The sequence below is a fragment of the Rhineura floridana genome, chromosome 3 (genome assembly GCF_030035675.1).
Source record: "Rhineura floridana isolate rRhiFlo1 chromosome 3, rRhiFlo1.hap2, whole genome shotgun sequence".
In the NCBI taxonomy this organism is placed as follows: Eukaryota; Metazoa; Chordata; class Lepidosauria; order Squamata; family Rhineuridae; genus Rhineura; species Rhineura floridana.
Genome location: NC_084482.1, coordinates 97,424,480 through 97,450,299, shown reverse-complemented (window position 1 = coordinate 97,450,299; position 25,820 = coordinate 97,424,480). Strand labels below are relative to the sequence as shown.

At 38.9% G+C, this 25,820-nt stretch overlaps 1 protein-coding gene and 1 long non-coding RNA gene across 8 annotated transcripts in view; one reads left to right on the top strand and one right to left on the bottom strand.

Moving 5' to 3' along the window:
* Window positions 1-25,820, top strand: part of ARHGAP26 (Rho GTPase activating protein 26) — a 421,406-nt gene that overhangs the window by 155,204 nt on the left and 240,382 nt on the right. The window lies entirely within an intron of this gene.
* Window positions 529-4,510, bottom strand: LOC133380202 (uncharacterized). The gene is made up of 3 exons (XR_009761382.1): window positions 4,405-4,510; window positions 3,108-3,197; window positions 529-858 (listed from the first exon to the last, which is right to left on the bottom strand). It is a non-coding gene; the product is annotated as an uncharacterized LOC133380202 (long non-coding RNA).

Genomic DNA, 25,820 nt, shown 5'->3' with positions numbered 1-25,820 from the left:
AATTCCCATCTTTCCTGACCATTGGCAATGCTGGCTGAGGCTGATGGGAGTTGTGGTCCAACAACATCTGGAGGCACACTGGTTGGGAAAGGCTGATCTAGAGCAATGAGGTGTTCTGCTCATGGGTTTTCTTTATTAAAACCATAATAACTATTATTATTAATAAAACATGGCTAAGGAAACTCAATCTTACTGGGGTTTTTTTTGCCTGATTAGTTTAGTTTAGTGTAGTTTTTTATATGCTGCCTTTCCACAGTGAACTGTGCTTACAGTGGCTTACAACAAATGTCTACTTATTATCAAAATGCAAAACTTTGGGAACTGGAGAGAAACCAGTTTACAAAACATATCAGTAAATTCAAATAGGATAAAATAAAAAATTCAAACATAGACTAAATTCAGATTACAAACTCAGATTACAAATAAATAATCTAGACTTAATTTTCATTTTGCTCTGTACTTATTTATTTTCTTTTAATACATAAATGCAGTTCAGAAGGGAAGGGATCTTCTCACTGGGTCAGATGATTCACAGCTGGTTCCCCCATCTCTCCTCCAGAGGAGGTCAGAAGCATCAAAAGGAAAGTGCTGGGAAGGGCAATGCCGGAGAGTTCCCGTCCCCACCTCCTGGAAGTTCAGCTGCTGGTTTTGTCCTACTGGCAACTTAATAAGCAACTGTGAGGCAAAATGCAGTGAGGCAATTTCCCCTGCTCTGAGTCAGATTCTCATTGTCTGTGTAAGCAGTTCCATCTGTGTCTCCAAACATGCTCAGAGCATTGTGTCCCTTAGCTGCTGACCTTCACATTTACAAGTCTCTGCATGCTTGTAGTGAGCAGTTGGATCCTGATTCACCAGACCCTGTAAGGTTCAAATTAGTCAACTAAGCCAAACATCTATTGATTCTGAAAGCAATGTTAGTTGCAACAAAAACGATGGGTAACCTTTTGAAATAAAGGAAAGCTACGAAACAACTGCTTACTGTGGCAACTTAGCTGCCTGCAGGACCCCCTCCCCCCACAAAACCAGGAAGAACTCTTTTGTATGTTATGTTTTTAATTTAATTTAATCTAATCTCATCATTTTTGTACCTCATTTCCACTTCTAGCAGCTAATGTATAAAACCAGTCAGACATGCCATGAAATTGAAGAAATCTATGCTAGAGTCAGCAGAAGCTGGGAGAAGAAACAAACATACACATGTACTAATAATACTAAGAGTTTAGATACCCTCCAAACCTCTCATAATGAAACCTGTCCTGTCACAGGAAAAGGAGAGGCAGCCTGTACTACTTGCATGCCACATGGGCAACCGATTAGACACTATTGCCTCAGGTGATGGTTATCTAAGGGACAACTTCATCCCATATATTCCTGCCCGGCAACTGCACTCCTCAGATGGGACACTGCTGAGAATACCGCATGCCCCAGAGGAACACTTAGTTTGTACTAGAAATTGGGCTTTTAGTGTTGCAGATACAGCCCTCTGGAAAAAATTACCAGCTGAAATTTAGAGAGGCATCTGAATAAGACTTCAGTGGGCTCTTTAAGAAGGCCTTCCCTGAGGTGTGACTGAGCTGTTTAGGAAAGATTAATTGTACAACTGTAGAAATGGTTTAATTATTTTTAGAATTTGTATTTTTTTTGTACATTATTTTTTTATCTTGTTGTATACTACTTTGATGGCCTCAGGCTGTGAAGCAGGTTACACATTTGTAAAATAATAATGAAAATAATGGCTTTATAGTCTAATCTTGCAGTTCCCCAAAGATTAGTATTGGGACCTGTGCTTTTTCACTTGTTCATAAATGATCTAGAGTTAGGGGTGAATAGTGAGGGGGCCATGTTTGTTGATACTGTCAACAGGGTCGTTGAGTGGGCTCATGCAATTCACTATAAAAAAGTGCAAAGTAGTACATGTCAAGGCAAAAAATCTTTACTTATATGCTTATGGGGGTCTGAACTGGCTAGGTGATAGCTCGATAAGGGTGTCAACCAAGTTAGATGGCTTTAAAAGAAGATTAGACAAATTCATAGAGGATAATACTATCAATGGCTACTAGCTACGAATACCAGCTGCTGGAAACCTCAGGAGGGGAGAGTGCTGTTATTCTCAGGTCTTGCTTGTGGGCTTCCCAAAGATAGCTGGTTGGCCACTGTGAGAACAGGATGCTGGAATAGATGGCTTGATCCCGCAGGGCTGTTCTTACGTTCGTCTGAGTACACTCAGTATGCCTATTTTTTATATTTCTGCTGGTTATGGCCCATGTTATTTCCAGCTTCTTGTAGTTGCACTGATTTCATGACTTATCTTTTAAAAGGGGCGGGGGAGGAATCAAAAGAAGGGAGAATAATCAAATGGGAGAATGTAGATGATCCTTGCACTACAGTTATTGTCAACTCTGTAGGTCAGCAAATAGTACAAATTGCGTACAGTTTGCTACAGTTACAAAAGAAACTCTGTTCACAGAATCACATGATATTTTCATTCTCTGTGGAAGGCTACTGCAGAGTATAGTTGCCTATCATGATTGTCATTCATGATTATTGTGTGAGATTGATGGTGATGGGCATCCTTTCTTCCACTTGAATGCAATAGAGCTACTTTTTATTATATACTATAATATGGTTCGAGCGTTTGCTTTGCATGCAGAAGGTCCCAGGGCAAGGTTCCAGGGCAAGAACCCTGTCTGGAATCCTGGGGAACTGCTGCCAGTCAGTGTAGGCAGTACTGAGCTAGATGGATCAGTGGTCTGACTCAGTATATGGCAGATTTCTATGTGCCTGTGCATATGCTTCCTTGGGATATGGTTCTGCGCTTTGCTTTGAAATGTTATAATGCATGGGGAAAGGGAGTGATTTGAAAATAGTATATTTTCTGTAGATGAGATGGATCTACATAGTATAGCCAATTATATGACTTCGTTCATTTAACATATTTTAAATATATTTTAAATTCTTAAGTAAAATGCTGGTGTAATTTATTTAATAAACATTTTTATCATGCCTTTTGCTCAAAAGACCTGCATGGCATATTGCCATCTAAATGGAGAGAAAATCAGAGCCAACAACAGAAGCAAGCTGCAGTCAAAAACCCAATCGATACATACCAGAGATGAACATGAACCAGCATACAGCATCTCAGCAGGGATCAGAGAGACCCAGAGGCTCTTTGAAAAAGAGCTGTCTTTGCCAGCAGCCTGAATGTTAATAGAGAAATCTCAAGTTGAGACTCATTTGGGAGGGAGATCTGAAGCTTCAGTGCTGCTGTTGAACACTGTTCCATTTAGTCCCTCACTGGATTACTCCTGGCAGAGGACCTCTGAGCAGGGCCTTTGAAAAAGATCTTTGATCACATGAGAGAAGGTAGTCCAGACTAATAGTAGTGTTTGTTTCTTTAAGCAAGGTTGAATCCAGTGATGCAGCTGGTCTGCTGCTCTTAACTTGCTTGATTAAGCCAGGAATATCCAAACAGCAACACTAAATATAGCTAGTTAGAGAAATGTGAGATCATCAAGAAGAGCTCAACTTCAACATCCACATAAAGTTTTATTTGTGAATGTCACTGATAGCTGGAGAAATGTTGGGAAGAAATAAACAAGATTGGGTGTAAAAATCCTATTATCTACACATATAACTGTCCTGGTGTCCACATGGTCATATTGGCACCAGTACATATATGCCATGGAAACCAGCCATCAGCCTTTAAAATGAACAGACTTAGGGTTTTGTTTGTGTGTTCCTGTAGTAATATTTATAGTGTCCACAATTCTTACCAGTTACTGGCTTGGTTCAGATGCAACAACACATCATGGTTTGTTATGATCACCAACTACCATGAGCCTGACTCATGTACTCCCCCTCCCCTTCCTTTGTGCACGAAGGGAGAAGATTAGAACCTTCCAATACCCATTTGTTACCAATTGCAGTTTATTTCATCTGAATCCTACAAACTATGATTTGTACCAAACCAGTTTGCTGTACTCAGACAAGACAGCAAACTGGACTCTGTTGCAAACCTTAATTCGAAATGTCTGATTTCTCCTTGCTTACAAACAAAAGAGAAAGGGTGTTTCAGGCCTGATGCAGCTTATGCGTGCAGCAAGAAAACACAGATGATTACTAAACCTTAACCATTGCACTCTGTCTCATTGCAATCTCATTAGGTCACTTTAAAAGAACCTCTTAGCCTAAGTGACTATGCATTTAGTTCTAGGAACATATTCATTTTTTAAAACAAAAGTTTTGAAAGGGATTTCATCGATTTGGTAACTTCCCAGGACCAGATTGAGCATTTTGCCAGAAAAATAGATACTGCAGGCACATACTACATGAACATACATCCTTAAGAGTTCCTTCCAGCATTTGCCTGCAGTGCATATATATTTTGAAATACAAATATGTTACCACATTCAGTCTTAGTTGAGGCTGAAAATGTATGAAGCAGCCCAAGTTGTCTGGTCCAGTGAAAGAAATCTTTCTACTTGTGCATCTGCAAATGTGACCAGTTGATCTTTTCAGGGCCAGGAAAGAAGCTTGATCAAAACAGCTGTAGATAGATGAAACTTGTGAGTTAAGCACAAAATGGAGATGGGAGGGTACAGATTGCTTGCAGTGATTGTCATGTGAGCTTCTGTCCACCAGATGGTGAAGTGAGACTTGCTGGTTGCTTACATTGATGTCGTCTTGGTCCACGTGAGAACTCTGGTGCTGAGCAGAATTCAGTAGCTTTAATATTTGTATTTGAAAAGATCTTTCTCCCCTAATTTTAGTGGCTTATTGGTTAGAAGAAGATAGAAGCAAAACATTGGGATCAAACTGAGTTGTCCCCTGATTTGTGTTTAAATTTTGTATCTGATTTGGGGAAACAAATATCTAGAAGAGTGCCATGTATTGATAAATCCCATTTCCCCCCAGCCTCCTTCGTACTAATGTTCTTTCAGTGCCAAAGAGGTATTGCTAATGCATTCTGTGGGACATTGTGGAGTCTTCTGCCTTCTGCAGCCCCAGGAAATTTCATCAAGTCTTCTGTAGAAATGCTCCACTCACAATATTTGTCCCCTGGGATTTGTCTCCTGAGTAATGATTGGATAACGACAGATGAGAACAGACTACTTGTGTGCACAGCTGCCAGCCCATCCCTGTGTAGCATGTTTCCTCTGCAAGCCATTTTTTAAACCATATGTCACTATTGGGACTTAAATCTTCTACTCTTGCTCTTACTGTCCTGGTTTTGCTCACTCTGACAGCACCACAGTGTTTGCCCACCATCTGCAGCACATCCAAAATACACAATAAAAACAAAATATGCGATGAATTCACAAACTCCTTCAGAAGTGGGGAACATCTTCAAACTTCTCATGCAAAGTGTCTGATTATTTTTATTTCACTTGCGATTGTCAACACTTCCATAATAGGTAATCCTTGTTGTATATTTCTCTTTCTTATGTTCCTTTGCTAATGATAGATGGTTGTGCCCCCCCCTGCACCTTTTCCGTTCTTTCCTGTCCTCTCCTCTTCCCCAGCCAACCATGCTCCTGCCCATTTCCTTATTCAACCTAGCTTTGTTTTTGTCTGGATAAATTGAAATGTTGGCAGTATAAAGTTTGCTTGGTGTAAGAAGCTGATGCTGATTTCTTTTTTCCATGGAACCTCACTCCTGCTCCTCGGTTTCAAAAAGCAGCATTGAAAACTGGGCTCTGTGGATGCAGTTGCTGCTAGGTTTGCATGTTTCCATGGTGATCTGTTGTCACCATACTAATGACTTTCAACTCTTCACCAGTGTTTTTGTGGCTTTCCATGCTGCTAAACTATCTCTTTTTGTTTTGCTTTCACTGAACAGAACAAATATGATTCTTTTAGCATGACCCCATAACTTGCAATATGTTTTTAGATTGTGTCATACTTCAGGCTTCATTAAATAAATCTGGGCTGATATTTGATTTGTACAGTGCAGTAGTTCATAATACCCAGACCCCTGTGGTGTAAGCGCAGTTTGGCATGTGGGATTTAGCCCACAAAGTAGATTAAAAGTCAAGAGGCTAAAAATGGGTTTAGGACAGTAGGCAATATATGAGCTTCAAGAACTATTTACAGGTATACTGAGGGTTTTAGAAATAGGTTCTTGAATATGAGCAGTTGTGTGAAGGTGCTATCCTCTTCTCTGTCTCTTTCTCTTTAAGGGATATGTGCACTTAACTATTAACAGCAGTGCTTATATCCTAGTTACAGAAATCTGCTACATCAATGGTGCCTCTTGCATCCAAAATAATGTCTGATTGGGAATGTTCTGCAAGCTTATGTGCTGCTACCTGTCCCACATTCTGCTTCACTTTTAAACTTGTGCACTCCTTTTCCCTCCCTTCTTGCATTCACATTCTGCCCCCCTTTCATTTTCAGAGCCAAACATGGTTATACAATACTAACCATATACATCAGTACAGGTGACATCTCTAACAATGGTTAGCAGAAACCACTGTTTGCAATGATAGTTAAAAGTGAGTTGGCAAACTGATTTGAAACTAGGCATTAGTGAAATCAGCAGTGTAGATAGCACTATGGTTAGCTCCATAAACAGAGAGTGGGGGCAGGTCAAACAGGGGAGGAAGATGTGAGTCTGCAAGTGCTTATGATCTCCTAATTGATTGGAGAGTATTATGTCTGTACTGGGCCTAATTGGAATGAGTTCCAAAAACCACTCAGTTGGGGAAAAATAGCCAAACATAGCTTATTTTCAAGCTGGTTTAAATATCAGACTGACAGAATGGTAAAAATATTTTTTCCTGTCATCTAAAAAATCAATATGACTGCTACTACTGCTGACTGATTGATTTTTATTTTGCCCCAATATTCCAGGATGATGTTTTACAAAAGTGAGAGCATGGGTCCCTACCCAAATGGGCTTGCCTTAATTCCATAACAGAGGTATGATGCTAACATAGCATAAAAAGAGTTGGATCAGTTTAAAAGCCCATCTAGTCTAACATTCTGTCCTTATAGTGGGTAACCAGGTGCCTTTGGGAACTCCGTAAGTGGGACCTGAACAATAGCCGTCTCTTACACGAGATCTCAAGGAACAAATGTTCAGAGGCACAGTGCCTTTGATACTGGAGGTAATACATAGCCACCATGACTAGCAGCCATTGATAGCCTTATTATCTATGAATTTGTGTAATCTCCTTTTAAACCAGTCCACGCTGGTGGCCATCACTCTGAGTTGTATTCAGCTAAGTCCTACTCAGAGTAGACCCACTGAAATTAATGAACCTAAGTTAGTCATCCTAAGCAAGAACAGTGATATGAACTCACAATAAAATATAATAACATGGAAGACCAAAAGTTTACCTTAGCCAGGATATTGATAAGGGTTTCAGTGAAATTTCTCTTTAACCGTTTTAAACTTTAACTTTTAGTTATGTTGGCTGTCATTTGAAGTAATTTTTACTTGAAACAAAGAGCTGATCCCACATATTCGGTGTGAAGTTCGCATTCACATCAGTGCTTCCCAATGGCCTGAAGGTCCCTTAAGCCAGACTGGGAACTGACTGAGCTTTCTTTTCTTTCTGTGCTAACTTGGAACTCTATTCCTGGTTTCAGTAGGAAAAAAAGTTGCTTAAAGGAGAAATGATAGAGATTTATAAAACAATGCATGGTATGGAGGCTCAAGATTTTTCATCTCCCTTTCTCATAATTTTATTTATTTCTATCCTACTTTTCCAATGGGTTGCCATTCAACTAACTCTTTACTCAGAGTAGACCCATTAAAATAAATGTGCCTCAGTTAGTCATGGCTGTTTATTTCAGGGGATCTACTATGAGCAGAGGTTGGTTTAATACAACCTAAGACTAGCATTTGTGGTCAAATTAATTGACTAGAGATTCATGTTAGAGAAGAGCGAGGACTTCAAACTGCGTAATTAATTTATGGAATTTTCTGCCACAAGATGCTAATTTTTGGCTAGCAATGGCTTTTCCAGGATCAGAGGTAGTATGCCAGTGAATACCTGTTGCCGGTGAACAACAACAGGAAAGGGCTGTTGCCTTCACAATCTCCTTACGGGCTTCTCAGGTGGATCTGGCCAGCAAATGTGAGAAGCAGAGTGTTGGGAAAGGAGCCTTTGGTTGACCCAGCAAGTTCTTATGAGAAGCAAAATCTTTGTGAATCTTGATCTATATCTGCTAAATGTCTTCGTTATCCTCTAGCTTTTGTACTTCCTTAATAGTCCAGCTCGGTTCTTAACTCAAAATACATTTAAAATGTATATGTTGAGAGACAATATGGTCAGAAATGTGTATCTGAAAATACATATTTAGATACAAATTACTGTTGTTTAGATTTATTAGTCGCTTGTTGTTCAAAGTTTAACTTGGAAATGCTAAAAAACAACAACCCACTGGTTCATTTTAGGTATGTAGGGTGTTTATCTTATCATAGCTAGAAGGGTTACTTACAGCACAGGACAAACAGATTCTTCCCTCCTACCTTTTCTTTCTTTGTTTTCTTTACAAAATCCAAATGTCTTTGGTATGCCTCTTTAGTTGCACAGGGCCATTTAATTGTTTATTGCTCATTGTGTAGAATTGCTGAGCTGATTTTGTGGGAGCTCATGAAGAGTAATCACAAGGGATCTGAAGCATGGAATGGGGGTAGGAGATTGGCCAGTGTCCAAATGAGCCTCATAGGCCTGGTCCTACCACTAGGTAGAACAGGGTGCCTACCTCAAACAGCAGATGCTGAGGGGAGAATGGTGGCAGAGTGTTGGAGGAGAAAGTTGTGTGTGCTGCACACAGCTTGCTTTATGTCCCTAAGCTAGTCTGCTGCCGTCAAGTGCAGTGGAGGAGGATGTCCCATCTCCAGAGCTGAAATATTTAACTGCCAGTCTAGCCAGATTCTACAGATGGAGTGAGGGACACACCATCTCATTCTTTGTTGCGGGCTGCAAAAAGGCTTGAGCCAGCCTTGGAACCTTGCAAAACGTATAGCAGTTGCTGCTCCTTGCAACCCTCACTAAAGTTACCCTGAGTGTTGTCAATGGTTCTTGGTGAGTTCACACAGAGTCTTGATCACCAGCATCAGTAATATAAAAGCTGGCTGCCAGTTTGAACATGGGATGAACTAGGACAGTTGAGAATGTCGTGGATGCGCTATTTTTCCATCCGTGTATAATAGTGTCATGACATTTCTCCAGCTCTTCCCTATATAAAATGTTTGTTGCATTTGTGTATGGAATCAACATAATCTTAGATTGCTACTCACATCCAAACATGTCAGAGCTGTGCTTATCTTTAGGCCTTACCATTTCTTTCTCATAGTGCACTTCTTACTCTCTTTTGCTTCACTGGAGGTGAGCTCCATCCATGCCAGTCAGGAAATGAGGAGATTGCCAGTTATTCTGACTGTCTGCAAAGTGTGTTTTGGAACATTGTAAGAGACAAGCAAAGAAGATTGTTGGACCTACTTGCATACCATTAAACCAGCATCCATGTCACAGATCCTGACTAGCTGGGAGAAGCCAGGAGAATTTCCAATAAATCCCTGCGGAGTAAAATTCCAAAGTGATTTTCAGCATACGTATTTAGTTCAAAGATGTTCTAAAAATAACTTGCGTATAAATGTGTGCTTGCGTGAATGCAGACACAGCTGTGTTTTTTTTTTAAATCAGGGATAATAAAAGATAATGACAGCAATTTACACAATAAAATTTCATCCATATAAATCACCTTCAAAAATAAATGAGACAAACAGCAATAACCATAATGTAATATAGCAAGGTAATAAAAATAAAATTGTACAAATATGACACATACTTAATTTAATTATGTCACTTCCAGCAGTAGGATATTATAGAAATATTTTAACTTAAATTATCGCCAAACAGTATGCTATATTTGAAAACCGTAGGGTTGCATTGCATTATGTTCTCTGTCACCACAGTATTGGGGTTTTTTTTAAAAAAAGCTCAATTTCTCAATGAATTAATGATTTGGCTCCCTTCTGTAACTCTTATATTTGTGAGTTTAATTGAATGGGCCAGGCACAGTAATTTTTAATAAGGAACTGAGGTGCAAAGAATTGTGAAGCAGCATCTGAAGGTTTCAAAGCCTGAAGCATGCATAAATCTTTTAAAGCTTGGTCTTGTCTTCTGACATTCTGCTTTTGGAACTTCCAGGTTTTGCAAAGGTTGCTTTTGGGGATTCTCTAGTGAACAATTTCTTGGCTCTGAGCTGGTGTGGCAGTGCTTACAGCCCTCACCCGTTGTCATTTACTACTGGTATTTAAATAAATGGTTGCTGCTGTTCTTCAGTGAATTGTCAATGTTAGTTCTAATCCCCCCCCCAAACTGTTTGGCTTTTTTTTTTTTAAGAGGGAAGGGAACAACGATTTATATCTTCTTGTATAAATTTGCGAGCTTCTTGTCCAAATTTGTGAGCCCTTCACCCAACTGGAATTTCTGTTCCTTCTCGCAATATTTTCACCCCCCATTTTTTTAAAAAAAATGCAGTTCCCACAGTCATCCCACTTCAGTGCTTCAAATCACTGTTTCACTCCTCTCTATTGTTGTGCTTTTTCCCTCTCTTTGTGTTTGTTTACTTTAGCTTGTCTGGCCCAAGCAACCAATTGAACTTTGCTTGAACCTGGGATTATGCCAGTAAGTAAGCTTATGCCATGCTTACTTACAGGCTGATTAGATCTGGAACGCCTATTTGCTGACAGTGCAAATGTAAACAGCATTGTGTCTTGGGATTGCATTTTGACAGTTCTCCTTTAAAAGGAGGTCAAAATGATGGGTACCTCATTCTGTGCATGGTAAATTAGTAAACAACATCTGGCTCTGCCATCTGATTCCTCCTCCCATTTCATTCACCCCTCATAGTCGGGCTGCACTGAAACTGTAGGAAAATAGAAAATGTAGTAATTGACACCAACATGAATGGCATTAAAAGGAGTTTAGACAAATTCATGGAAGATCAAGCTGTCAGCAACTACTGGCCATGATGGTTGTGTGCTATCCCCAGTACTGGAGACGGTAGGTCTTTGAATGCCAGTTGCTGGGAATTGCGCGTGGGGAGACTACTGTTTTGCTCAGGTCCTTCTTGTAGGCTTCCCCCAGGCACCTGGTTGGCCACTGTGAGAACAGGATGCTGGACTAGATGGGCCATTGGTCCGATCCAGCAGAACTCTCCTTATATGAATCACTTTGAAACATATGTAAACTTTGATTGATTAAATAATAACGTACTCCAGATTTGTTTGTCATTTAATATTTTCCACTTGCACCTGTCGTAGAGAAACAAACAAATGGTTTCATCATCTAATGGTTTAGAATAAATGTTTTTGCTATTCCTCCCTCCCAAGAAAATTCTGATGCTGTTTCAGGTAACATACAAGGATAAATGCTTTAAGACAAATTGGGCTTGTTTCTTCTTCTTTACTAGTAGTTTTGGAATTTCTATGCTGCCTCAGGGTTCTACCCCTTGGCATAGCTTGCAAGATAACATAAAACACTACAATAAACATAGCATCAAGTGAACTGTTAGAAGCAGAATCCTAAAACCTTAAAACATAAAAGCAGAGCTTCAAATCAAAACGAGCATTTTCCTCCAAGCACCAAAGTTATTGCAAACTTCCTAAAAATTTAAGTAAAGGTGGCCTACTGAACTTCTATGCAAAGAGTGTTGTGATGAGTCTATCACAGCTGAGCAGGCTGTGCTCCTCATGTCCTGTTAGTCTTTAACTAGATAAAGATTGCTTATGGAGCAGGCCTTATTAAAAAATCTTAGTGTGCAGAGTTGATGGCTCATATGGGAGGAGGTGCACTCTGAAGCATAACAACTCTTTCCTGTCATGCAAAACCATGGAATAAAAAAATTAAAATGAGCCGCCAAATTATAGGTACGGACATGTGTTTTAAGTAGCATCAGTTTTATTTATTTATTTATTATTTGATTTATATCCCACTGTTCCTTCTGGCAGGAGCCCAGGGGGGCAATTAATTCTGCCTAACATTTTTGGAGAGTTGAAATTCCAGATTTGGTTTTTTTAAAAAATTTAGTAAAATATTGTCAACCAAACAGCCAAACACTGTATCCACAATATTTTTCTTCTGTTACTTACCTTTGCTTTTAGTTTTACTTTCTTTCTTTTTTTGCTTGTATCATGGTTTATTTAACTGTGAGCTTTTCATGCCCTAAAAATGTTTGCATGCAGCCAGTTCTGGCTATGGAAACACCATGCACAGTGACATCTAGAAATATTCTCATCTGCATCAAGAAACTCACTGGGACACACACCTTCATTCTTTCTGTACAGGGTTCTCTCTTCATGATTCCATTTGTGTTGGCCATGCACGTGTTTTTTCAAGGGATCTACTTACCTGTGCACACTGGGTTCTTCTGTGTTTTGCATTTGGAGTGGCATATAGTTCTGATTTGTGCACAGTGGGAAAGCTGCACCTGCATTTTCCCCAGTGCTGCAAGTGCTGAAGGATTAAGGTATTTCAGTGTACCATTTTATGAGCTGGAATTATTTACATTTCTCCATTTTCATTATCTGTGTCAGGTGCCATTCCATGTGATATTTTTATTGGTATAACTGTCTACTTTTATGTTGTAGCCAAGGTCAATTTATGTGCATCTTAAGATCCTTTCCTGAGGTGGTGTCACCGCAGCTAACAGCTTTCAGTTGTGGCCTTTGGCCCATAATGTAGTGATACTGTCTCATTTTCTTAAAAGGAAGGGTGGAGTCAGACTTGGACGCAGACTTTAGCACAACTCTGAAGTTCTTGTGGGATGACGAATAAGCAAAAGAGAGCACTGTCTGTATTATCTGGGGAGTCAACAATGCACAGTGTGTCTTATTTCTGGCCTATATCCAGATAGCAAGGAGATGAATGAATAAGAATAAAGAGAACTATTTTCCTTTATTTCTCCACCCCTGTCATGTGTTCAAACAGGCACCAACTTTCCAGCATATTATGCTACCTATAGATCTTCTCCAAAACAACCAGTGAATTTTATGATAAAAGTTCAGAACTATCCACATGAGAGGAGTGCGTTTAGTCTTATTTCCTGTCCCCTTCTCTTATGTGCATTCATTTTATTTGGCTATACATCTACAAGCTGGATGCATGTAGGCTGTCTGCACATTAGTACTGGTGTCAGACTTTAAAAGGCCCTTAATAGGGCCTGAACCTAGCTCCAGCCTGGTCTGTCACTTGATGCTGTTGTGCACTGCCACCATGATGCACCGCTGCTGCAACCAGTCACTCATCTTGCCCTGGACCATGTGTGTTTCCTAGGTTGGTGGTGGTGTCTGCTGCAGCTGTCGCTTATGAATGAAAGCCTGTCTGGCATTTGATTCTGATCCAGGGTGGCTATTTGCCATTTTAATTACAAAAAATGCAACACCCAACCTTGACAAGTTAATTACTGCATTTTGAGTAATCTCACATGGTAGCAGACTGAAGCCGAGCACCAACTCAGCTTCCATTCAAAAGCACTGCTGCCACTGCCTGTGGGAGTAACATGTCTGGTGAGATGAGTAACAGGCAAAAGCAGCAGTCCTGCACTGCAGCTCTGATGCTGTTGTGGCACCTGGCTGTGCATGGTAGTCCAAAGGGTTGGCAAAGTTGGGTGGTAATGGGCCCTTCTGAGCCTCCGGTGCCTAATGACATCAGGAATCCTACCCAAAGCATGTACATGGTTTCACAAATTATACCAAAGGAACATTGCCAGGGAGTGGGGGATAGGACAGTGCTATCAGGCATGATCTGCTTCCGCATGCATGTGTTCAATGTGTAACTTTGTAATTTGTGTGTAGTCCTCTTCACTAGTTTTTAGCAATTTTGCTGTGTATCGTAAATGTTAGTTGTTCTTTTTTTGAAAAAGTGTCCCTGGAAAATTTCATATGTTGCAGTGCATGCTAAACTAAGCAAGTCTGGTTAGTGCCCTAATAGAACCCGACCCCATGGGAATCCTGTGTACTCCCACCTTAAATTCCATAGTGGAAAAAAGGCATGATAGAAGTGTAATAATAATAATAATTATAATAAGCTTTACTGGATGAGTTGGTGGAGGGTTAGGCAGGAATTTAACTTCTGCTTTGTGAAGAGGCCTACATCTTAAACTATTAGGAGGACCTCAGCACACAGTTGAGGGGGCACTTATTTATTTAATTAATTTTTATTTGTTTATACCATCTTTCATAAAAATCCCAGTACACTTGTCAACCTTAAAATAGAACCCAGTAAAACAATACTTTACAATACCAGTAAATAAAAATACATCACAATAAACAAGCAAACTAAGATAAACAGCAACCACAGAAAACTTTGAGACTTGGTATCAGCAACCTATGAATGCCTGGGTGAACACATACATGAACACATACATTTGCAGGAGGTGCCAAAAACTCAAGAGTCAGTGCCTGCTTTATTTAAAGGGGGAAATGGTTCCACAGCCTAGGTGCCACAACAGAAAAGGCCTTCCCCCAGTTGCTGCCAGATGTACCTTTGCAGGCTGTGGCACAACCAGGAAGGCCTCATCTGGAGATCTCTGTTGTCAGACAGGTCTATATTGATGTATTCCTTCAGATAACCAGATTGCAAGTTGATCAGGGCTTTATAAGAAAAAACAAAACCTTAATCTTGGTCTAGTAGCAAATTGGCAGCAAGTGCCATTCTTTCAACAGTGGTGTACTGTGATAACGATAGGCTGCTCCAATTAGCAACTGCAGCTTCTGGGCCAACTTTAAGGACAGCCCCAGTCTTGAGTTCACCAGTGCATGGATTGCTGTAGCCAAGCTTTCCTTGTCCAGGAACAGAGCTTTAAATGAGCACCCTGAGACTATGCATCTGTTCCTTAAAGGGGGAGTGTAACATCATCCAGAACAGGCAAACTGCCTAATTCCCAGAGCTGGGAACCCACTACCCACAGGGCCTCAGTCTTATTAGAGTTAAACTTCAGCTTATTGGCACGCATGTAGCCCACCATTGCATTCAAGCACTAGTATAAGGCTTGCATGGCCACACCCGATTCCAGCTGTAACAGAGAAATAGAGTTGGGTTCCATATGCATACTGATGACACTGAGCTTCAAATCCTTTTGTAATCTCTCTCAATGGCTTCATATAGATGTTAGACAGCATTGACAACAGAATGGAAAGTATCTTGCCAATTAATTCTTTTCTAATACAAACTTGTCATATTCCAAATTGGGGGGTGGTTAGTGAGTGATCGTATAGATTTTGAACAGGATTTGAATATCTATACTTCATTTTTTGAAAGCCTTTGTTCAATAGAATGTGAACATGTTCCCACATAATGGCAAGTGCTAAGAGCTACAGGTGACACCAGGGTGGAATTAATTAACATTTAATGCCTGTGATTTCAAATTGAGAGATAGGGATGCCTAGGAAGAGAGGCAGAGTGCCTGGAGGGTGTATATGGGGACATAGTTCCAGGGGGAAACACTGCCAGGGGCAATCTTCTTCAGCCCAGAGTGGTATGAGTTGAATGCCTCCTAGCAATGAACTCTTACTGATCCACAGTTTGTTTGACTTGACAGTTTTTGGGAGTGATAGCTCTTCCTTTGTCCCATCATCCCAGTCTGACATAGGAAGATGGAGGTCAGCAGCACTTACTGTTTAGTTGTCTGAGCATGATTTCAGAATGGAATCAGAACTGTCTGGTTATTTTCATCTTCTAATGCCAGTGCTGAATTAGTACTATACAGGCATACCCCGCTTAACGTCACTTCACTTAACGTCGCCTCGCTATAACGTACATGCACCATACGTCCCCATACCCCGCTTAACGTTCGCATGCTTTGCAATAATGTACACTTTTTTGGCATGACGCCGCTGCCATCTAGTGGTGATTGCGTGCTTTACAAGTGAAGACAATTGCTTCACTTAACGGTTATTTTCCCTTTAAGTATACTCTCCGGTCCCATTGTGAACATTAAAGCAGGGTATGCCTGTAATACACAGAGCCTTGCATGCAGCAGGAGGTAATGGACATAACCACTCACCATATGCTCAGAGGCACATGTTACCAAATTCTTCCAAGCTACACAGAATGTGGATTGGACTGTGAAAGACCAACCCAAATTGTGTTTGCATTTTGACAAATTTGTAGGGCAGTACAATGTCTCAGAGAGGAGTTCAGGTCTCCTGCTCCCCTGGTGCATTCACTATAGCTGCCCAATTTCCCTGCTTTTTAAAGTTTGATAGAAATATCTGTGGGCTATAGGTACATTCTTAAACTGCAAGGTTTTTAGCCTATTAGTGAATTTCCCTGCTTTTTAATCTGGGAGGTAAGAAATGGGATCCTGTGCAAGTTTGCTGAGAATGGAGTGATCATTTGCATGCTTATTGAGTTCAGTGGGATTTACCCCCTTGCAATTATGCTTAGGATAGGTGAAACTGACCACAGGGGATGGGGAGGGGAGGAAATGCAGAGGGGAGGACTGGGATGGGAGCAGACAGGAGGGGGAGGGGAGGAGAAGGACAGGTTTGATCATTTGCATGTTTATTAAATTCAGTGCAATTTACTCCCGTGCAGTCATGCTTAGGATAGGTAAAAGTGATGGGGGAAGGCAGAGAGGGCTGGAGTGGGCAGGGGAGGAGGAAGAAGGAAGAGGGGAGGGGAAGAGGAAGGGAGAGGAGGAGAAGGAGGGGGAAAGCAGGTCATAGAATCATAGAATAGTAGGCTTCCCGGAAGGAGTGCTGGCTGGTGGTTGTCTCTGAGGGAGCTCTGCCTCAGAGGAAGCTTTTTTCAGTTAAAAGCCGGTCAAGAGGAATCTTTGACTGGCGTAAATGTTCTCCAAGATAAAGGAGAACCGAAGAGATTATCCAAGAAACTTCGTTGAGCTGTAGATGGCTGGATTTGATCAGGAATCCCCTGAGATAAGAAGGCATATCTAGCAGCGGAAGACGGAGTCCGGATTTCCAACAAATTGTGCTGAAAATAAGTGAGACGGTTTTTTTTCTTCTTTCAAAAAACGTTTTTAACGAGCGAGCCTCCTTCTGTCTAAATCTTATCATTTGACTTAAATTACTACCGTAAAAGAGACTTGTTTACGAATTAGCAATTCAGAAATCTGGGTGAGTCACACTTTTTTCCTTTTATATAAAGTTAAGGAAGAAGGGAGCAATTCAAAGAACTTGTTTTATTTTTTATGACAAAAAGCTGGCTTAAATTTGGAATTACAAAGATTAAAACGGATAAGAGGCAACTTATTAGATAAGATGATTTGATTATTTGAAGGAAATATATCTGAGACTATTTTTTATTCCCTTTTTCTTGGATTATTTTTTTTGAATGAATCTGCTGTTCGTGTATGTTACTAGCTGTTGGATGCTGAGAACTGGATTTGTTTTACATTCCTGAACGTGCTGGAGATAAGAACCGTGCTGGTTAGATCATATTAACAGGCCTGGAATATTAACTCTTTTATTGTTGGAGGAAAAAAAGAAACAGTTTGCCTCTAAGTTTGGGAACATTGACTAATAATAGAAAAGGGCTTTCCCCCCCCTTTTTTTCAAGAATGACAACCAGGAAAGCAGCTAAAGTTTTAGAGCGAAGAGGTTCAATTGATACACAAGAAGGGATAGATATGTTCCAGAAAATCATGGAGGGGATTAATGATTTTAAACAAGAGATGAAACAAGTGATGAAACAGGACAGACAAGATTTTAAAGATGAATTTCGTAATATGAAAAAGGATTTTAAAGATTTGAAAGATTATATCAAAACAGAAGTGGATCAGATTAAAGATACAATTGGGCAACTAACACAGGACGTAAAAATGTTAAAGACAAGGTGCAAACCTTGGAGAATAGAACAGATATTTTAAATGTGGAATTGGAAAAAAATTTGGACTATATTGCCATCATGGAACTCAGAGATAAAGAACATTGCTTGAGATTCCGTGCAATTACTGAGGAAACAGGTGAAGATATTAGAGAGAAAATTGCTAATGCCTTAGTAAAATCCTTGGATTGGGATGAAGACCGGATAGAATTTGAAATAGACAAAGTTTATAGAATTAATTCCAGATACGCAACAATGAAAAAAATCCCAAGAGATGTGCTTGTTTACTTTCTAAAAAAGAGGACCAGAGATATGGTTTTGCAACATCATTTTAACACTGTCTTCAAAATTGACGGTAAAGAAATACTGGTGATGAAGGAAATTCCTATTAGACTTCTACGTAAGAGAAAAGAATATGCTTTTTTCACAGAAAAACTCAAACAATGTAAAATTCAATTTAGACGGGATGTTCCAGAGGGAGTGATCTTTACATTTAGACAACAGAAGTATCGACTGAATACTGTTCAAAAAGCAAGGGATTTCTTGAGAAAAGCTTCAAAAGACATGGAAGAAGACAAATTCAAAGACACGGATATAATTCCTGGGAAACAAAGTCAACAGAAACAGGTAGAGGAAGAAAAGGATGATGATGAATTAAAGGGAGCAACAGGTACAGACTTTTCTAAAATACATGCCTAAAAATGGATTACAAATTTCTAACTTGGAATATAAATGGAGCTAATTCATCGCAGAAGAGAAAGAAAGTATTTCATAATTTGAAAAAATTAAAATTGGATATAATTTGTTTACAAGACACTCATATTAAGAAGAAAGATTCTAAATATTTGATCTGTAAAAATTTGGGTGAAGAATTTATTTCAGCAGGATCTAAAAAAAAATGGTGTTGTTCTTTATATTAACTCACAGTTGTCTCCTAAATTGATATTATTGGATGACAATGGCAGATTTGTGGGAGTCGAAATCACCATACAGGGTACAAAAATTTTGATAGTGGGCATTTATGCCCCTAATGAAGATAAAACAAGGTTTTATACAGGACTCATGGAAAAATTATCAGAGTTTGCATATGATCATTGGTGTGTCATGGGTGATTGGAATGGGGTAATTTCACCAAAAATGGATAGACTTTCTGAGAAAAATATTAAAGACACAGGGCAAACTGCCGAAGATCTGCTTTGAATTGTTGGAAAATTTAGAATTGGTGGATGCTTGGAGATATATAAATGACAATGCAAAGGAATTTACTTACTTTTCAGAAAGACATAAAACATTTTCGAGGATTGATATGATTTGGATGTCTAAAAATTTAGTGAAAGACATTTCAAAGATGGATGTATTACCAAAAACTTTTTTGGATCATAATCCTGTGATATTGACTTTAAAAAAAAAAAATCTTGGATTTAGATGGAGACTAAATGAATCTTTATTACAGAATGATAAAGTAGTGCAAGAATGTAAGAAGAAATTAAAAGAGTTTTTTGAACACAATTTATACAAAGGAACAGATGAAAATATTGTTTGGGATACAAGTAAAGCATTTATGAGGGGATATTTTATTAAATGTAATTCTGAACTGAAAAAGAAGAAACAACAGAAAATGCAATCAATTTTGGAAGAAATAAAACAGAAAAAGGAAGAATTGAAAAAGAATCCAACTAAAGTTTTCATTATAAATCAAATTAAAATGTTACGGAAACAAGTGTCAATGTTGACAGTTAGAGAAATTGAAAGGAAATTACATTTTGCTAAACAAAGGACTTTTGAATTTGCAAATAAACCAGGGAAATGGTTGGCATATAAATTAAGAAAAGAACGACAAAAAAATCTCATTTTAAAGATACAAGAAGGAGAAGAGATGTTGACAGACAATGTAAAAATCCAAAAAGCTTTTCATCAATATTATTCAATGTTGTACAAATGTCAGGAAATTCCTTCTGAAAAAATAGAAGAGTATATATCTAAACAGAATTTGCCTAAAATCACAGATTTCCAGAGACAAGCTATTAATGGTCCTATTACGTTAAGAGAAATATCTGATGCAATAAGTAAAATTAAACTAGGAAAGGCACCAGGACCGGATGGATTATCGGCAGCGTATTATAAATGTTTGGAGGAGGAACTCTTGTTACCTTTACAATGTACAATGAATTCAATTTTGCAAGAGGGAAAGATACCGGATAGTTGGAAAAATGCTAATGTAACATTAATACCGAAAGAGGAGCAGGACCTAACTAAAACAAAAAATTATCGGCCAATATCTTTATTGAATAATGATTATAAAATTTTTACAATGATTTTGGCAGAAAGAATGAAAATAATATTGCAACAATTTATTCAGGAAGATCAAGCGGGGTTTTTACCTAAAAGACAACTACGTGATAACGTCAGGAATGTTTTGAATGTGTTGGAATATCTAGAACAACGAAATGACATACAAGCAGCTTTGATTTTTTTGGATGCTGAGAAAGCATTTGATAATTTGAATTGGAAATTTATGTTTAAGGTTCTAGAGCAAATGGATTTTGGAGATAATTTTATAAAATGGATCAGATCGATTTATACATCACAGAAGGCACAGATAATTGTCAATGGGGATTTAACGGACTCATGTGAAATACAAAAGGGTACAAGACAGGGATGTCCACTGTCCCGTCTTTTATTTATTTTGGTTCTAGAAGTGCTGCTTAGAGACATAAGGCAAGACAAAAGGATTTCGGGAATAAAGATAAAAAAAGAGGAATATAAATTGAGAGCATTCGCTGATGACTTGATAATTGTATTAGAAAATCCCTTGGAAGGAATTAAAGTATTGATGGATAAATTAAAAGAATTTGGACCATTAGCAGGATTTAAGATCAATAACCAAAAAACAAAGATGTTGGTGAAGAATTTATCTTTAAGGGATCAAAAAGAGTTAATGGAGAAGACAGATTTTAAAATAGAAGAAAAGGTGAAATATTTAGGTATTATTATGACAAATAAAAATTCAAAGTTGTTTCATAATAATTATGAAAAATTATGGACAGAGATTAAGAAAGATTTGTTAAAATGGGATAAATTACAGTTGTCATTAATGGGTAGAATATCTGTAATAAAAATGAATGTATTGCCGAGAATGATGTTTCTATTTCAAACAATACCTGTCATATCCTCTGATTTACCTTTTAAACAATGGCAAAAAGATATTTCTAAATTTGTTTGGCAGGGGAAAAACCAAGAGTTAAATTTAAATTATTACAAGACGCCAAAGAAAGAGGAGGACTGGGATTACCAAATTTGAGACTTTATTTTGCTGCTTGTTGCTTAGTCTGGATAAAGGAATGGATTGTATTGAGGAACAAAAGATTATTGGATTTGGAGGGTCACAACCTGAAGTGGGGATGGCATGGATATCTATGGTATGATAAAGTAAAAGTTAATGTGGATTTTAACAATCATTTTATAAGATGTCCTTTGTTGAAAATATGGAATAAATACAAAACAAGGTTTTTTTCAAAAATACCATTATGTGTTTCAAGTCAAGAAGCATTTTATAGAAGAGAAATGGCTGGAAAAGAGAAATGGTTAACTTACCAAGAACTATTAGAAAATGTGCATGGAGAATATATAATGAAAGAGAGAAAACAACTAATAAAGGAAGGATATAGTTCTCAATGGTTTGCCTATTTACAATTGTTAGAAAGATACAAATTGGATAAGAAAATGTATGGGTTTGAAATAAATAAGTCTGATTTTGAAATAGGTTTGTGTACAAATGATGAATGTATAATTGCAAAAATGTATAAATTTTTATTGAAAATGGACATGGAAGAAGAACAAGTAAAAGAATGTATGGTCAAGTGGGCAAAAAAATTTAGTTATAATATACAAATGGATCAATGGGAAAATATGTGGAAAAAAGGTTTGAAATTTACATTATGCTATAATCTTAAAGAATTTTTTTATAAAATGATGTATCGTTGGTACATGACTCCAGAAAAGTTGTCAAAAATGTATAGTAATGTTTCTAATGTATGTTGGAAATGTAAACAACAAGAAGGATATTTTTATCATATGTGGTGGTCGTGTAAACAGGCAAAATTATTTTGGGCACAGATAGGTAGGATGATGCAAAAAATCTTAAAGATAAATATTCAGTCAAAGCCAGAATTTTTTTTATTGGGTTTTATGGATAAACAAAAGGAAAAGAAATATGGAAGAATAATATTATATATGATTACGGCAGCAAGATTATTATATGCACAAAAGTGGAAAATGGAATCAATACCAACAATGGAAGAATGGCTATTGAAATTAATGGATTTAGTTGAGATGGACAAATTGACATGCCTTGTCAGAGAAAAAACGACAGATACATTTCTTAAGGAATGGAAGCCTCTTTTGGACTTTTCGTTGAAAGAAAAAAATGAAATGATGATAATGGGATTTGATGATTAATTAAGATAGACTATGGAAAAAAGTGAATTTCGTATGTTTTAGGGGACAGGTTTGATATATATTATATACTTATAGCTGATCTGTAACAAATCGGAAGTCAAGTTGTTCTTTTTATTTTTGTTGTATTGTTTTTGTTGTTTGATTTTGTTGTGTTTGTTTTATGAAAATTTGAATAATAAAAATTATTACAAAAAAAAGAATCATAGAATAGTAGAGTTGGAAGGGGCCTATAAGGTCATCAAGTCCAACCCCCTGCTCAATGCAGGAATCCCAATCAAAGCATTCCCAACAGAAGGCTGTCCAGCTGCCTCTTGAATGCCTCCAGTGTCGGAGAGCCACTACCTGTCTAGCTAATTGGTAGTCTGATCATTTGCATGCTTATTGAGTTTAATGGGATTTACTCCTATGCAGTCATGGTTAGGATAGGAAAAACTGACCATGGGGGAGGAAGAGGGGGAGGGGAAGGGAAAGGAGTGTATTGGAGGGGGCAAAGGAAGGGGGAGGGCAGGGCAGGTTTGATCATTTGCATGCTTATAGAGTTCAATGATATTTACTGCCATGCAATCATACTTAAGATAGGTAAAACTGACCATGGGGAGGAGGAGGGGAAAGGGGAAGGAGGGGATTGGAAGGGGTTGGGGATGGAAAGGGGATGGGGAGGGAGGGGCAAAGGAAGGGGGAGGGAAGGGGCAAGAGGGAGTGGATAGGAGGGAGGAGAAGGGAGGGTGGGTTTGATCATTTGAACACTTTTTTAGTTCAGTGGGATTTATTTCTGCGCAATCATGTTTTAAAATGGAAATGGACTGTCTTCAAGTCAGTCCTGACTTATGTTGACTTATGAATAGGATTTTCATGGTAAACGGTATTCGGAGGTGGTTTTACCATTGCCTTCCTCTGAGGCTGAGAGGCAGTGACTGGCCCAAGGTCACCCAGTGTGCTTCATGGCTGTGTGGGGATTCGAACCCTGGTCTCCCAGGTTGTAGTCCAACACTGACCTGGGGGAGGGACAGGGAGGCGAGGGGAGGGGGAGGGGAGGAGATTGGGTGGGCAGGCACTGGGCAGAGGGGAAGCCCCTTTCCTTTCAAAAAGGAAAACATTGTGAACAGCATCATTGCTTTTCAGCGTTTCCAGTGGCGTGCTGGAGCCGGCTCGCACCAGCTCGTGAGAGCCGATTGTTAAAGTTTTGAGAATTTTGCGAGCCGTTTGTTAACAGAGGGAGCAGGGGAAGTCTTCTGCTTCTCTGATTGGTGGACGAAAGACATGTGCCAGAAGCAGAGCTTTTTTGAACTACAACTCCCATCAGCCCCAGCCAGCATGGCCACTGGATTGGGCTGATGGGAGATGTAGTTCAAAAAAGTAACTTTTCCAAGCTCTGGCCAGAAGCATGGGCTTCTGGGCAGAGTTTAGAAAAGTTACTTGTTTGAAATGCAACTCCCATCAACCCAATCCAGTGGCCATGCTGGCTGGGGCTGATGGGAGTTGTAGTTAGGGTTGCCATATTGCCCGGTTAGACAGGTTTTACCCGGATTCTTCGCATGCCACCTGGCGTCCGTTTAGCACCTTAGGTGGCCCGGATTCTCAGCTTTAATTAAAAAAAAATTAAGTTTCTAGGTGGTCCGGTTCTCAAGATATACATAAAAACGTCAGCCACCCCCCCGACTGTTAAATCTTTTTTAAAAGCAAATCTGGCCTGTATAGCACTTTGTAGCTCAGTCTAACCCCGACCGTTCAGGATTGCAGCCAATCAGTATGAAGCCAGTTTGGTTGACCTGGGCAGTGTCTAGAAAATGAAAATGGTGGTTCCCCCTCCCCGTTTATCTGAAAATCGCATAAACTGAGTAAGTATATGCATTTCAGTTTTTTTTCCTCTTGTGTGCAGGAGTCAGATCCTGGGCAGTGTTTTCAAAACCTTCCCAATACTTGCTTTTGTGGGGGTAAAAGCATGCTAATCCCATATGCCCAGAGTAAATCCCATTGAATTCAATAGGACTTACTTTTTAGTAGACATGGTTATGAATGTGCTGTAAATTAATGGGACTTTTGAGTGAATGTAAAAAGGAATTGTGTTTGTGTTCTAACTCTGTTTCTCTCCAGTCCTATTTTAAAGCAAGTAGGCAGGTATTACAATTTTTATTCTGTAGGAAAGTTCCTTATCGTTTGAGGCTGTAGTTCTCTGCACACTTCCCAGTTTGAGTAAGCCCCATTGAATACATTGGGACTTGCTTCTGAGTAAACAAACATCGGATTGCACTATAAATATATTTACAGATTGTGTAATTCATAAACATTTGATAGTTATGTTTATATAAGTATTTCTTCATACTGTGTCCCAATAAGTATTTGATTTCACACTATGGTTGTAGATGATTTTTTCCTCTACGTTTTAAGTGTGCCCTTCTTCCTGGGGGTGGTCATGGTTCTCCATTGTTTTCATCCTGAGGGGAGGATAGGCTGAGAGATGGTGAGTAGCACATTTAAGGTCTTTTCACCTCCCCCTTCCCTTTTTTTTATTTGTGTTTATTTTATATTTCTCCAATATCTTCCCCTGGCTGTTTTTATGTATTTTAAATATTTTTAGATTAAATAAATAGGAAAATAATTGTGAACCTCCCTAAAAGCAATTTACCTATCCTTATGTTTTGGCAAAGTGATGGTGTGAAGGCATGCTGGTAGAACAAGAGACCATGTTTGAGGCATGTTATAAGGTGTTTGAGGACTTTGTCACACATTACTTTTTGAGACCTATAGATTCATGTTGGAAAGAACACGTGCACGTATTGAATGGTGGCTTGGGTGCTGTTTTTTCAGTCTACGCTGCATGCGTAGGGAAGGTGATACATCATCTGGCAGCTAGCTTCATAACGTGAGAATGAAAAACATTTGGATCACCATTCATTTGTTTGCTTTTCTCACTATTGAGACCACTTCATATATTACTTTTTCATACACAGAAATTTAATCTTTGTATAGGAAAAAGTATTTTGTAAAATATGAGGGACAGTGGCTGCCCAGTCAGTATAACCACTGTACAAGATCTACTCAGCCACTGTAATTACCTTTTTGTTTTGAGTGTACTGTTGTCTGGGTCTTGGTTCAGGTGTGTATCCAACTTTGATGTGCCTATGGAAGGGGTGTGCAAGTACTGCCCCCCCAAGTGTGGAGGTTTGCACAAACATTGTGTTATGGAAAACCAAAGTCTGTGTGAAAGTACATATTTGGGAATGCCATCACTGTAATCCTAAACACACTTAATAAATAATATTGAACTTGCACGCCACAAAATATTTTACTGTCATGTCCGTAAGCACCAGGAGGGTAGTCGCCCAGGGGGTCTTAGTCCCTCTGCTTTTTTGGGAGCAGGGTCCCTATGTCTCCAAGCATCCTACAATCAACATGAAAAGGGAGTATGTTATTCACTGTGAAGAGTCTTCTATTATGCTTCCTTGCCTTTCCTGCTGATTGGAGTCGATCAGAGTGAAAGGAGGTGAGTCAGCCACTGAGAAGACTCTTCTCAGTTGTTAACGCTGTCCACTTTCATGCTGATTGGCTCCT